This window comes from Marmota monax, unplaced genomic scaffold (genome assembly GCF_021218885.2).
Source record: "Marmota monax isolate L192 unplaced genomic scaffold, Marmota_monax_Labrador192_F-V1.1 WCK01_AAM20220418_F8-fsc00005, whole genome shotgun sequence".
NCBI lineage: Eukaryota > Metazoa > Chordata > Mammalia > Rodentia > Sciuridae > Marmota > Marmota monax.
The window spans coordinates 5,493,807-5,509,709 of NW_026692254.1; the positions used below are offsets into that span (position 1 = coordinate 5,493,807).

General features: G+C 38.4%; 1 protein-coding gene across 6 annotated transcripts in view; it reads left to right on the forward strand.

Annotated features, from left to right (window-relative positions):
• The window catches only part of Rin2 (Ras and Rab interactor 2), a 219,928-nt gene that overhangs the window by 22,114 nt on the left and 181,911 nt on the right, over positions 1-15,903 (forward strand). The window lies entirely within an intron of this gene.

A 15,903-nucleotide genomic window follows, 5' to 3' on the forward strand; every position in this document is an offset into this window, starting at 1 on the left:
TGGCTAAATAGGGATTCCAAGAAGTTAAGCAAACTCATCTTAAGTCACAGGCTTAGTAAATGGTGCCGGAGCCAGGATTTAGAATCAGGAGTGGCTGATTATAAATAAAGTTCAGCATAGGCTGTCCATGACACATCTGAAACACAAGCTGCTGTTTAACTCAGGGAAGAAACTAGGCAGAGAAAACCCTGAGCCCCTTTGAAGTCAAGAATTGAGGAATTTCCTAGCTCCAGCAGACAGTGCAGGGCATGGATAGGCTCCCTAAAGTAGTGAGCTGAGAACATTGGGAGGAAAAAGAACTGGAGAACTTCTGGGACCTCAGAGGGCACCTTGGGGTGCAATTTAGGATTCTGAGGCCCAGAGAATCACATACCATGTGGGATTACATTCTGGTACTCCTGGCTTTTCTACAGCTCTGGGGGTCCACCTTTGACTTTTTCTCATAGCCAAAAACCAGCAGAGAAGAATGTGGAACTTGATACAGAGTAGAGTTTGGACTGAGAACACTGCCATGTCAAAAGGCAAAATCTCCATCTGGAAATTATAAGTGACTTAAAAGAGAAAATAGCACCATGTGGCCAATCCAGTGAGAATACTAGTAGTGTCTGGTGTTGTGAGGATGCATCTTCTTGGATCATCACAAAGGAGACCTAGTGGTATACTTTGCAACTCCCGATCAAGCCCAGATAAGTATCTGGTGAGATGATGAGAAGGTATCTGACTTTTGGCTCAATCCTCACTTCAATCCAGCTAGGTCTACACATTGAGACCTGGCAAAGAGCAGATAAGAATAACCTTCATAATCATTAACACTAGTCCTGGATACTTATTCTGTTCTCCCATGGAGAAGGTGCTCTTTTCTGAGCCAGGCTCTGGGCTGAGCGTGCCACCTGTATTATCATATCTCACTTTGACAGCACAGTCCTGATGATTATCCACAGTTCATGGGTCAGTGGAACTGAACCTCACATGGGTATAACTAACTAGCTTAAGATCCCAAGATGGGACAGTTTGGAAGCTGGAATTTGAATAAGGAATTTGATTCCAAATTCCAGAGTCCATGTTGCCTCCCAAGATGAAAAACTGATTCATCTGGCAATAATTATTAGTATTTTATTTTATTTCACTTTATTGATACTGGTGATTGAATCCAGGGGCACTTTACCACTGAGTTACAACCCTAGTCCTTTTTATTTGTTATTTTGAGACAAGGTTTTGCTAAGTTGCTGAAGATTTTTGCTAAGTTATTGAGGCTGGCCTTGAACTTGGGATTCTCCTGCCTCAGCCTCCTGAGTTTCTGGGATTATTCATATTTTAGCCAAGCAGAAAGCCTCAGATAAGCATTAGACCCAAGCATTAGAAATATAAGTACTTTTTCATACTCAGGACACTGAGATTTTCTAAAACTGAGACCTCTGGAGATTATGCCATCTCGCCATCCCCTGACTTTCAACAGTATCACAGTCATTGCTTACAGAACTCAAGTTAATGTGATTTATTGGTGCCAGAATATTTGGTGTCTTTACAGAAAGAATACATCAAATCTTAAGTTTGTCCAAGCATGCCCCAAACAGCCTATTTCTGGAGGTCAGAACATTTGCCATAAAGAAGTGCTGTTATAGCTTTTGTAATTGTTGAGTCACTTTCCTTTTTGCAGGTTATCTCATTAGCTGATAATAGTTTTTATTTCTGATTATAAAGATAACAGCCACCCATTGTGCATAATTTGGACAACTTGGAAAAATGCAAAGTTGAAAATATGAAACACCATATGAATTGATGCCTCATTGATTCAACTCTTGGGCCAAAGTATAATGTAATTCAGAGCCTGAGTTGTTAATATAAAAGATATAGCTTGAGAAATTTCATTCATCAGACAGGGAGCTTTAATTTTAAGTCTGCATATGCCTAGAATTCTGTTAAAAATTCTATTTTAGAATTCCATCTTAAAATAGATGGAAGCAAATATAATCCAGGGTTGTCTGCAGAGACAGCTTCCCATAATGGTCAGAATTGATAAGTTTTTGAAAAGGCAGTGCCTCCTTCAAAGTCCAGTCTTAAAGGGAGAGGGTGTTTCATTCCATGGTGGGTCACATTTCCTCCCATCCTGAGATCTGGGTGAAATAAGCTTTTCTTTTCTTTTTTTTAGTTATAGGTGGACACAATACCTTTATTTTATTTTATATATGGTGCTGAGGATGGAACCCAGTGCCTCATGCATGCTAGGCGAGCATTCTACCACTGAGCCACAACCCCAGCCTCCAATAAACTTTTCTTAAAGCCAAGTCAATCAGGAGTGTCACCACGAGATCTCCCAGCAGCCAGTGCAGTGTAGTGAAAGTGTGTGGTACACAAGGAGGTGTCTGATGCTGAAACAAAAGTCCAGATGGAGAGTTAATACAGTGTGGCATGTGTGCCAAAGATGGCGGCCTGTGCTCCAACCCTGGGGACTCCAAGTACTGGAGTAGATTTCTGAGCAAACTAATTAACCTCTCTGGGCCTCATTTTCTTCATATGAAAAAAAAAGAGATAAGAACAGCACCTGCCTTAAAGGAGAGGAATAAAAATGTTATGCGCATGTAATACTTAAATTTGGTACATGGAGTGCACCCATCATTTGTTGTAGAGAATTTTTACATGCCATATGGACAAAAATAGAAGTTTTAAATGGGGAGGCAAGGCCTTTGTTCATTTTACTTCAAAATTCATAGTAATAGAGAGATGAAAGGTGGCTGCAGTCTGGCCAGATGATTATATGTATAGAAGAGGTCAGCAAATAAACCCCAAACTGTCAGGGATTTAACGCATGAGTTTTTGTGTAGATGATGATATAGGTGGAGAAGTTCTTCTTCCAGGTAGTGACTCAGGGACCCAGGTTGCTTCCTGAGTTTTATCTTGCAGGATGTTACCTGGAATTAACCTCATCTGGCTAGAGGGGTGGAGGGTGCAGGGCCTGATATGGATATGCAACTCCTGTCAGTCATAAGTTGCATACTGTTAGTGGCCCATCAGGGTTGAATCTCAGCACTTCAGTTCTCCTTTGGGAAAAACCCACTCCATAAACCAGAGAAAACCTTAGGCAAAATGATGTAGGCACTGGCAATGTGGAATTTGGCCACTTGGTGCAGGAGAAATGTGGCTAACACCTGCAGGATCTATTGCAGAGCTGTGGCCCAGGTTAAAACAGTGAGAAACTGGATTGTGAATTTGTACAGGCTGTCATGTGGCACAGGTGAGCTCTGCTCAAAATCTGTGAATTGTCCTGTTACCCTAAAGCAGCTTGAAAATCAGATGTGATTTTCACTTCTGTGAACTAGTATTTACTTCAGGACAGCAGATGCTGTCAAGGGGTTCTGCTGCAATCAATGTGGAAGGTTTTTCTGTTTTGGTGATGTCTGATGATATTTAAAAATGTTAGCTTTATAGTCAGAAAAGAATTTAAACAGTTGTGAACATGTATTAGTTATCATAAAGAAATCTTGGTTTAAAAGTTATGTGTGTGTGTGTGTGTATCATTATACAGCTGACCTTCAGTATCAGCGGATTACATACCTGTGGATTAAACCAACCTCATATGGAAAATATTGAGAAAAAGTTCATCTGTACTGAACCTCTACAGACTTCTTTTTCTTATCATTATTAACTAAAAAATACAGTATAACAAGTGTAATACCTGATACACACACACACACACACAACATACTCCTACTAGGTTTGTATGTATGTATGTGTATATTATATTTATAAATATATATGGTATATTTTTATATATAAATACGCATAACAAGTATTATAAGTAATTTAGGGATGATTTAAATGTACTAGAGGTTGTCCATAGGTCATATGCAAATACTGTGCCACTTTATATAAGGGATTTAAGCATCCTCAGATTCTGCTTTCCTAGGGTATCTTCAAACTAATTCCTCCAGTATACTGAGGGGGTAACTGAACTAAGAAATGCCTGTGGAGGTAAGATTGTGGAGGTAAGATGAGTATTTTAAAGCACAGTAAATGGCACTGTTATTTAAACACATAAAGCATGATTTGCAGTGGAATAATGGTGGTTGCCTAGATACAGATCTCTTCTCATAATGTGAAAAAACAATCACCCTAATCAAGAAATAAAGCAAATCAAATAATCATTTACACATGCCCTCAGAATTACTAAAAACAGAATTCTACAAATTTCAAATTGCCTGTATCAAGATAATCACCCAGATCTAGCCAGGCAGATCTAGCCTTGAGAGCCCACCCCTCTCAAGGGCATTGGGTGGAGACCACAGAGGACAAGTGAAGGACAGAGGGTACAGAGCCTGGGGTGATGCAGCCCAGACACTGCCCTTGGAAAGTCAAACCCCATCCTGAATGGTCAGGAAAGGTGAAACCCCGGGAAAGATGGGAGAACTTAAGAAAGGTACTGTAGCTTGGAGACTCGATGATGTCAAGAAAGAATACAAAGTGGGTAAAAACAGAGTCCTGCAGAGGTCAAAGAGAATCACAAAACCACAAGACACACCCCTCTCCAAGACAAAGCACTAAACAATGAAATGACACTTCACTATTTCAACAGTAGAGGGCGCGTTTGAATCAGGAAAACTAGTCACTCTCATGCTGTCCCTTGTCTACATCAACTAGAGCTGGTCCAGAAAAGAACTGTAAAAGGAGCAGAAATCAGCAGAGATCACGCAGCAAAGCCACAAGCTGAAGAAAACAGCATTTGAAAATCAAAGACTTCAGACAATAAGTTCTCACTCTCTCCAACTGCCCCCACACAAATACCCCTCAAACAGAAGAAAACACTAATATTTCAAGTATTTTCATATATATAATATATGTACTTATGAATCAAAGTTATTATACATATGTAATATGAAAAAAGAGATAATAATGAATATATGTGTGTGTATATATATATATATATATAAAATAACCTTGATTCATAAATTCAAAATATCAGAACTAAAGTAGGAATAACTTAAGAAGATGTGAAATGAGAATTGATCAAACTCAGGAGAGAAAATGAAGAAATCCTATTTTTGAATTCTTAAATTGTAGATGGGACCATGCTGCCAGTGGAAGCAGACTGACCAATCACCCAGCATCTCTCGTTTTTGCCTTTTCCCATCCACAGGTCTTTCTGCACTGCAGTCCCAGGCAATCATTTCTTGCATAAAAGTATAATGACTTTTCCCATGGGAAACATTTGGTAAAGCCAATCTTAGCAATAGTGTTTATTTTCATATATATAATAAGTTCTATATATTTTCATATATATATAAGTTCTCTATTAAATAAGTGAAACTGCAGCAAACACCCAAATACTTTCCCAGGGCAAATCAAGTAATACTTGTTGAATAGACTAAACTTTACAAGGAGAGTTTCATTCAAGATTTCAGAGATGAACTTATCAAAATTTGTTCCAAATTATAATAAATCACCAACCATAATCAGTCATGCCATATTTTATAGCTGAAGAAGTAATTCCCATACATTATATTCATTGTTAAAGTTGTATTTGAGTCAAAGAACACATGTGATTGTGTCTCCCCCACCTCTGTATGGTCATGATTTGCTTGTTTTATATGCCTGAAGAATGAGAATGGCAGTGACATTTGCTTTTTACTATTATTAATTTTAGTCTGTGATAGTATTTTTCTACAGATGTCCACAATAACTTAACCTACTCATCCTATACATTCTCTTAGCACCTCCCCAGCAAGAGATAGAGTCTAATCCTTTCCCCCTTGAATCTGGGAGGGTTTGTGTCTCACTTGTAACCAATAAGATGTGACAGAAATTATACTGCCTTAGGTCTGAGGATAAATAGGAAAGGAAAAGAAGGCAATATCCACTGTACTTTCTAGTAGATCTTACTGGAGCTCTGACCTGCATCATATAAGAAAGGGAGACTGTTCAGAGGCCACCATATTGTGAGGAAGCCCAAATTAAACCATGCAAAGAGACCACATGACAAAGCCCTGAAACTACATGATACAAGTTGGAGATGTCCTACCAGTCTCGAGCTGTTCCAGCTGTGCCTCCTCCCACCACCACTCTTTGTTCCAGTTCCAGCTACCATCTGGCTGTAATCACATTTGAGAACTGTCAGCTGGAACTACCCAGCCAAGCCCTTCCTGAATTCCAGCCCCTAAGAAAACCATAATAATAATGAGATGATTATTGTTTTAAGCCACTGAGTCTTGTGATCTTGTTATGCAGCAACAGATAACTAGGGTGAATGGATCCTCAAGGAATAAGAACTGTTCTAGAAAAGGAAGAGCAACTTGTCTAATATCTTTCAGTGATCATTTTTGTTTCATGTAATTTTTGAAGAGGAAGCTATAGACCAGAAAGTGTATCTTTTGAGAAGAATCATGTTTCCCTCTAGATTTAGCTTATAAACTAATCTTTGCATTAAAGAGCAGTTGAGATTTTTTTTAGATGATTTTTTTTTTGTAGTTGCAAAGCTTTAAATATCTATTGCTTTGGGCAGAAATAAATGGTGGGTCAGGTTGCTAGAGAGAACTATTTACTTTGTCCTTGGATGGAATAAATCTAAAAAGATGCAGGAAGAATTGTTCTGCTTTTAAGGGTTGCTGATGAAGCTCAGCATTAGGTAGCTCTCAGTTTGGCTTTATAGTAAGCAAACATGTCTAGCATTCTAGGCTGTAACAAAGAGAAGTGACTTCACTTAGGGGGCTAAAATGAGAATATTTTATTCCTGGTGGGATAGAGGTTAATGTGGAATTAGGGACAGCCTGGGTTTGAATTCTGCCTCCACTGTTCATTAATTTTGTGATTACAGGCAAGTAAATTTATCACATCCTGCCTCAAATGCCATGCCTATTGTTATAAGGGTTATCACAAGGACTGAACGCAATAATATACGTGAATGGCTTAATGCAATGCCAGGCATATAGTGTGTGCTCCATAAATGGTAACTACTGCTGTCATTATATTATATCCATATTTTAAGTTTGAGATCCAGAGACCCAGATCTAGTGAAAGACTTAACAGTGCAGAGATTAAATGGCTTGATACAAATGTACGTTGACTGTCTACCATTTTATTGCCCTATGTAGTACACAGGACCTACTGAGTTTGACTAAGGTGATAGTCTTTCCAAAATAAGACAATCCTTGATCAGTGATGTAAATACTATGCACTCTTGATGAAACTTCCAAATTATTAAATGTCCATTGTAAAATTTAATGCTTAAATTAAAAATACCTCAGCTGTCAACAAACTAGGATTAATTAATACTAACCACCTAAATATAATAAAAGTTCTGAATATGGCTAAAAAAATAAAAGTTCTGTACTAGTCATATTTAATGGTGAAACTCTGAATGATTTTACTCTGACCAAACAAGCATGCACTCTCAACATTTATCACCTATCACTTTTATTCAACCTTGTATTGATAGTTTTACCATGGTACAAGGCAAGGAAAAGAAATAAAAGTTTCTGAACTTGTGATTATTCAGAAGTTAATATACTAGTAATAATTAGAAAAAATTTAAAAAGCATATGATTTGCATTACCAGCAAAAAAAAATGCCAAATACCTAGGAATAAATTTAACAATACATGTGTCAGAACGATACACTGAGAACTACAAAATATTGAGAGAAATTAAAGAAGACCTAAATAAATAGAAGGGTATATCATGTTCATGAACTGGGATACTCTGTGTTTTAAAGATGTCAATTCCCCCTCAAATAACCTATAAATTAATTGAATTTCCAATTAAAGTCCCAGCAGTTTATTTTCTGTATAAATTGACAAGTTGATCCCAAAATTTAGATGTAATTATATGAAAGAGAAATTGTAATATTCAACACAATATTTAAAACAACAAATCTGGAGTTCTTACATCACCAGTTATCAAGACTTGCTATAAAATTAACTAATAAAACTGGCAGCAGAGCAAGGATAGACAAATGGATCAATGGAACAGAAATGAGTATCCAGAGACAGATGTACAAGATATACAGTCACTTGACTTACCTACAATCAGAGTACATTGCAACTAAGTGGGGAGAGGAGAGTCTTTTTGACAGACAGTGGGTACACTTAAATGTTTAAACTAACACAATCAACCTTCTAGAGAATATAAGAGAGTATCTTCAAGACCTTGGAGTATGTAAGGATTTTTAAAAACAGCTCTGTTCATGTAAGATTTATGCACCTTATCATTTAAAATTGTTTTTTTCCTAATGTGGCATTCTTAATTTTCTTCCTATTCCTATGCAGTGCTTTTATCTCCACCAGTTTCTTTCATTTTGTACATGATTACTTCTGCAGTTCATTTGTTTTCTCTCAATACAGTGTGTCTCCTGGGCATCTTACCTACTTGACCTTTCACCTGCCCACTCTCTGTAGGTAGCTCTTCACCTCATATCTGTTGCTCCAATCTGCCTCCAACCATGGGGTCATGGGACTGACAGGGAGATCTGACTGTTGAGTAATTCTCATCATAATCTCCAGCCCTCTTTATAACAACCCCCAGGGCTATTGTCCAGTTTGGGCTTTAATTTTCGATGAAGAAGAAATTGCCCCCACTCTAAAGTGTTGCAATTTGCCTTCCTCCAATTTCTAATCATTGTTTCTATGTCTGCCTCTTACTGTTACTGATTGAGTCTAATTCCACCTTCACAGGATGGAGGGAGACGTTCCTGCTTTTCTTTTCCCCAAGTCAATCATTCAAGGCTCCTTCAAATATGTTTCCTTAAATAGAGTAACATATTTCATTTCTGTCCACCTATGGATTGTCCCCACTTTTATCATGTTCTTATCAAGTGTGGCACCTCTAATAAACTTAAGTGTGGTCTGGTTTCTCTAAACTATGACCTCCCTCCTTATAGAAGTGCTGTTTTCTGGATATCGAGAGATGCATTTGTCTCTGGCAGTTCTTCGACTGTCTCTTGCATTTCCCAATCTGGAGCTCCCCTAGAACTTCAGACTCAACTTCTCCAAAAATGAAATAATCACATGGCCACTGACACCACAGTTCCCCCAGTCTTCATAAGACCAAGCAGGTCAGGTTGCTTGTGTCCCACACAGAAAAGTTGATCACTAGCTTTACTGAATAGGGGGAGCAGTTGTTACACCACTCCTCCTTTATTCTCTATTTGTGTATGTGGGCTTTGAGGAAGAGGATTTTTCAAGTTGTATTCAACTTATATAATAATACAGTCATCATCCACCTGTTGATACCAGTTTTTCCTCCCAATTTCCTTATCTTCTGGGTGGCCTCTTTCCATCTGCACGGGACGATTAAATGCAGTCTTCTCCCTCAGTGACTCTCATGCCTGCACCTTCTTTTCTAGTTCGAGTTTATAGTTTGCATCTCCATTGCATGCTCTAAAGGGCCCTTTCCTCCGGCATCCTACTTCCTACTCAGAGATTCTCAGTGTTTCCTGAAGCTTGCATTGTAAATTGAATTCCTCCTTGTCCAGGCCTTTCCACAGGAATCCCCCCAATTAGGGTCAAGTGGGAGTCTAATGCTTATATCTTGGCACATCTACTTTGGGCTAAATAATTCTATCTAAACTAAAATGCTTTTGCTTACACTCCCCCAGCCATAAATGCACTCACCTTCTCCATCCCTGGCAGATGGCCCAAATCTAAAAGAAGACCTCATTTGTGTCCCTACAGTGTCTAGCTTAGACCTTGAACAAAATCAAATAGTGTTTGTTAAGTTGAATGAACACATGAATTTCTTGTCCCATTTCATTAATTCATTTAAAAAAAATAGAAACGGTCAAAAAATTGCCATGGATACATACATATTCTTAGAATCATTTGCCATTTCTGAAGATTTAGAAGTTTCTAAAATAGCAAATGTATTTATTTCAGAAAATGACTCAAAACATCTTGGTGGTTTTTATTTTATTTAATCTTATATATTTAAAAAGACTCAAAAGAATTTAATCTGAGTTTTGGTGCTGATGTTTAGATTATTTAAGGTCAACAAAATTCTTAGCTTGATCTTTGAAAGAGAACATGCCAGAGTAAAAGGTGATCCAGTCTTTCATAGGCACTACAATGTCTTTTACCAACAATTACTTCTTCCTGGGGATGAGTGTTCCCAGAACTGTGACCAGGAGATCTTTGGGGTTGGGGAGAAGTATTAAGGTTCTCATGCTAACGTCAGCATCTTTATTCCACTTTCATTATGTCCGTTTCAGACAATGTCCATGTTTTAGAATTTCCCATAGTTATGATCTTAATTCTGTAACTTTTGAAAAGGAAATATGTACTTCCTTCTTTCCTTCCCCCATCCAGCTTCTTCTCCAGTAGTTTTTATGACTGGGAAGGCCAGTCAGGCAGGACCCCTGTAAGGACACAGCCAGAGCAGTGGACAAGGTCAGACTGACAGTGTGGGCTGAGAGAGAGAGGAGTTATTCCTTGTAGATAGAGAATTGCCCTGGGGAGGTCTTAAGAGTGGAAATTAGAACTCTGGAAGGCTTGGCTTTTCTTTGTAGGTCCTACCTGTGAGCAATTGACTCAATTCTCATCTTTCCATAGCAAAACTTTACATGTTAAAAAGGCGTTCAGGCCTGGAGATATAGTTCAGTTGGTAGAGTGCTTGCCTGGCATGCACAAGGTCCTGGGTTCAATTCCCAGGATCCAAAAAAAAAAAAAAAAGAGGTGTCTAACAGTGGACATTATAATATGCTTTACATTAATCAAATATTAACTGAGGCCTCCAAATGTGATTTGCCCTGATGATTTAAACCAGAGCAGAATCCATCCTGATCATCAGGGGAATCATGTGGGTGAAACAATGATAATATTATGTAACAAGTATGTATTGTGACAAAGATGTATAAGCTGAGATCTATAAACAGGACAATGAGGATTCAAAGGAAAAAGGGTCCATGGGGTTAGGAAGTAGGTGCAGGAGCCATCAGAGGGCCAAATGGGGAGACCATGGCGACTGACAAACCAAAGCGAACCTGTGTTTTGCCAACTCATGGCATTAAGCAGGTCTTCTCACCTCCTCCAGTTAGAGAATGAGAATACAGGCTCCCCACTTTCCAGGATGCAGGGTGGTTCAAGGGAGAAAAGTGTAATCATTTCTTCACACCAGCAATTGCTTGTTGTTTTTTAGATGGGCAGGATGTCAACAGCAGGTGGCAGCAGAGAGTAAGGTGTCGTAAACTGGGTGGCTACTTTGTACGTGGTATCTGTGTTCAGAATATAGCATTGTGTGCAAAAAGACTTGAGACACACAGGGCGCGTGCATCCTGTGTGTCTCAAGTCTTTGTGCTGTGTGTATTCAGAAGATAACATTGTGTACATACATTCATAATATGGCATTGTGTGTGTTCAGAATGTAGAAAATAGCCTAGGGCTGTGGTTGTGGCTTAGCAGTTGAGCGCTCTCCTAGCATGTGCAAGGCCCCGGGTTCGATCTTCAGCACCACATAAAAATAAATAAATAAAATAAAGGTATTGTGTCCAATTACAACTAAAAAAGAAAGAAAGAAAGAAAATATTCCAGCTTAGCCAAGGGATGCTTGTGACCAGAAAGGCTTTGGGGACTATTCTATAGAGCAGCACCATCCAATAGAAATACAAGGTAAGCCAGTCGTGGTGACACATGCCTGTAATCCCCGAGGCTTGGGAGGCTGAGACAGGAGAATTGCAAGTTCAAAGCCAACCTCAGCAACTGCAACTCAGTGAGACCCTGTCTCTAAATAAAATACAAAATAGGGCTGGGGGTGTGGCTCAGTGGTTGAGTACCCCTGAGTTCAATCCCTGGTACAAAAAAAAAAAAAAATATATATATATATATATACATATACATATATATATATATATATATATATATGGCAACATATGCATATTTCAAATTATTTCAAAATGTGATTAATATGAAAATTTTTATTGAAATTATTTACGTTTTATTTTCTTAAGTCTTTAAAACCTCGTGTGTATTTTCTACTTAAAACACACGTCTGCTTGGGCTTGCCACCCTTCAAGTAATCAAAAGCACATATGGCTGGTGGCTGCTGTACTGGACAGCCAAAAATAGGTCTTAACTCTAAAAGAACAGCAGGGTTTTCTTTGAATATTACTCTTTCTCTTTCACTTCTTCCTCAGAAAGATGGTTTATGCTGTAATTTCGATCTTTGATGTCTCTAAAGACCTGCATGTTAAAGGTTTAATTCCCAATGTGGGGCTATTGTGAGGGGGTTGAACCATTAAGAAGTGGGGTCTAGTGGGAGGTCTTTAGGTCATTAGGGGGCATGCCTCTTTCTCACTCTCTTTTGCTTCCCTGATAAGCAATAAATGGTTTTGTTGCACCACAGGCTCCTTCTGTGATGTACTGCCTCACAACAGGCCTTCAAGTAATGGGATCAATCATGGACCGAAACCTCCAAACCTGTGTTCCAAAATAAACCTTTTCTCTTTATAAGCTGATTATCCTAGGTGTTTGTTATAGTAACAGAAAGCTGACAAACATACATGCAAGTAATTTAAAGGTAAAAAGAAAGAGAGAAAAAAGTAGGAGAGAAAAGTACTCCAGGACAGCATCTTTCACAACTGGCCTAATCCTGAGATTTTAAGGAATAAAAATTCAAAGTATTTGGGGATATGCTGAAACATATTGTAACCCTTTTTGATTATGCTAGCATGAATGCTCCAGAAATCCTACAATAAAGAAACCTGTTTTACTTTGTGTGACTGCACAACTTTGCTGTCTATTAGTATTATAGAATGATATTTTAATACTTTCTAAAATTGGGAATACAGAGTTAGTAGTAAAAGCTGTGAGAAAAGTTGAACAAGCTTAGATTTGAGTTCCAAATTGTGGATACTGAGGCATCTGTAGGTAAGGAACTACATACAGGGGATTGGAATGATAGAAGAAACTTGTAGTGAGTGAATAAATTCTTACACTGAGATAACACCATGATCCACTCAGGAAGATGACAAGGACAGTACCAATAAAAATTAATCAAATTGGTAATTCAGTCTTTTAATCTGTGAAGCTTGGATACACAGAGATGGAATGAACCTAACCAATTTTACCTCCTTTAAGAGATCAAAGAAAATAATGTTCTTCATCCATTTTCTATTGCTATAACAAAATACCTGAGTTGGAAAATTTATAAAAAAAAAAGGAAGGTACATTTAGCTCATAATTCTGGAGGCTGAGGAGAAGTATCTGGTTGGCATCTGATGAGGGCCTTCTTGCTGCATCATAACATAACAGAGGGTATCACATGGTAAGATAGCAAGTGGGCCAGAGAGAGATCACTTTTATAATACCTCCCCCAAATCTATTAAAATGTGAATCCATAAGTGGATTAATCTATTCATGAGTTCACAGTCCTCATGGTATAGCTGCCTCCCAAAAGCCCACTTCTCAATAATACTGAACTGGGAACAAACTTTCTAACACATTAAATTTGGGGAACACATTCAGCCCATCACAGTAATATACCCATGATCACCATTAACAATCGCAAGAGTAGTGCAAGTGTATACAGAATATCCACCCCTCAAAAAAGTGGTCCTTATAGAAGTTCTAGTTTGTTGATGCACGTAAGCAAGTTTGGAAGGAATGAGCACTTCTCTTAGAAACATAACCCTGTTCAAGTTCAGTAACAATCTAAAGCAGATGCCCTTTGCCAAAGAAATGCTCTTGTATGCACACTCTGACACTACCCCCAAAAGGCTGGGACAGCTTCCCAAGTTGTTCCAGCTGCTCAACCCTGACTCAGAGGGAAGGCTCAGCCTGTTTCTCATTTTAATACATGGTTATGTTTTCTTATATAAAACATGTTTTAAGCGGCCAGCATTACAAGTGTTTTATGTAAGATTTTATAGCATATGTCATATGTAGTCAGTGTAAGTCCAGTTTAGTGAGTCTCTCTCTCTCTCTCTCTCTCTCTCTCTCTCTAATATTGTTTGGGTTTGGCTTTTTATTGTTTTTTAAAGCCAAAACCCCTTTGGAAGTTGACTAATAGCATTGTACCTCGTGGGGTGCCCTCCTCTCGGATCCTCAAAAAGCTCTGAAACGCTTCTGAATGCTACCGTGGCAACATTCATACAAACCATGTCTTGTGGAGCAATACTTAATTTTGTTTTGCTTATGTGGGAAGTAAGGGCATTGGGGACCTGAAACCAGAGAACCCCATGGTGGAAGGGTTCTAGGCTAGAAAGATGCATAACTATTAAGATACTACTAGTGATCGCAAATCTCCTCTGTGAAGCCATATGTGCTTTTTATCAGACTCCCTAGAGGGCCATTGTCTTAACTTCCAATTGGAAATATGTGCCAGAATGCTAAAACTCAGCCGAGTATTGATACAAAGACCTGCATCCTGCCACATGCTGGGATGCACCATGGTGTGTGGGCAAAGAAAAACTAACACCAGTGCCCCAAACAGCACCCAGGGCAACAGCATCATTCTAAGTTTAAGGGTCCACAATGCAATTGTTTAAGGATTTTTTTCAAATAGACAAAATTATGCATGAAAATATAGATATGAAATAGCAGCTAGTGGGCAAAGCAGAACAAACACAGTCATGTGTACCTACAAGAGGGAAAGCGTACATGAATTTGACCTTTTCCTACTTCACAAAATGAAGAATTTGGCATATAATACAACTGTTAAAAATGGGCATCTATAAATAAGGACTTATTCTCAGAGATTCATATATTCTTGGGGGAATTTTTGGCATACATTTTTATTTCAGGGCATAATCTTGAATAATTTATCAGATTATGTTCTGTATATCTAGAGCAATGTTTTTAAACTGGGTCTTAACCTCTAATGAATTTTTACTCCTTGATTGGTAAAGCTGAGTACATTGAACATTGCTTTATTTATTTTTAAATTGAAATTTTTTTCAGTATCAGGGATTAAACATACATAGAGAACCTAAGAGGTACTCTACCACTGAGTGACATCTCCACATCCCTAGCCCCACCACCCTTTTATGTATTTACTTATTTATTTTTGAGACGGTATTTTGCTAAGTTGCCCAGGCTGGTCTCAAACTTTTGTGATCTTCCTGTCTCAGCTACCCACATAGTTGGAAGTATAGGGTGCCACCATACCCAACTCTAACATTGTTTTAAACCAAAGTGAAGGGAATGGGAAAAATCAGAGCGTATGATTGGTGCTAAGAGCTAAGTATTATTTTATAAAGTGTTTCTGTTTCACATGTATGTATTAGGGTATGGATTGGGGTATAAAATATGTTTATCACTGTGGATGGAAAACAAATGAGCTTGAAAGTCTTAAATCACCAAGTCACCCATTCTCAACCTCTGCCACATTGGAATCGTCTGGGGAGCTTTGAAAACAGGGCTGTAAGGGTTCCCCCTGCAGATATTCTTCTGTAATTAATTTGGGATGTAACCTTGTGTTTGGTGCAGGCTTGAAGCTTTTCAGATGTGTAGCCAGAGCTGAGAACCCCTGAAAATTTGAACTTTGCAACCAAGTTCTGCAGTTACATGACTGCCTTTGGGTTTGAGGTTGTTTAATTTTATTTTCTTCCAGACTAAGTCATCCCAATTAGGATTGTTGCGGGGTATGCAGGGACAGAGGAGGGTTTAGATATAGATAATGTTTTTGCCTAAAGCCAAGGTAAACCAAAATCTACTGAAGGTGAATAAACGAAAGAAAACTTCATGATAGTTCAGATAGGCAAATCACTACCCCAAGCCTCTCCAGTAGAGCATATCAGCTTTCAGGTAATTAATGATTTATTCTCTTATTTGAGCCCTTTCCCTCATAGAAGGCACAACTCCACCATATTGGTGTGCAATGACTTAATTACGGACAAATGTCGTTCATTGCATTAAGTGAACCAAGTTGTTTTTTTGGTACTGATTTACATCCTTGTACTTATACAATTTAGAATTGTGCTTGATTT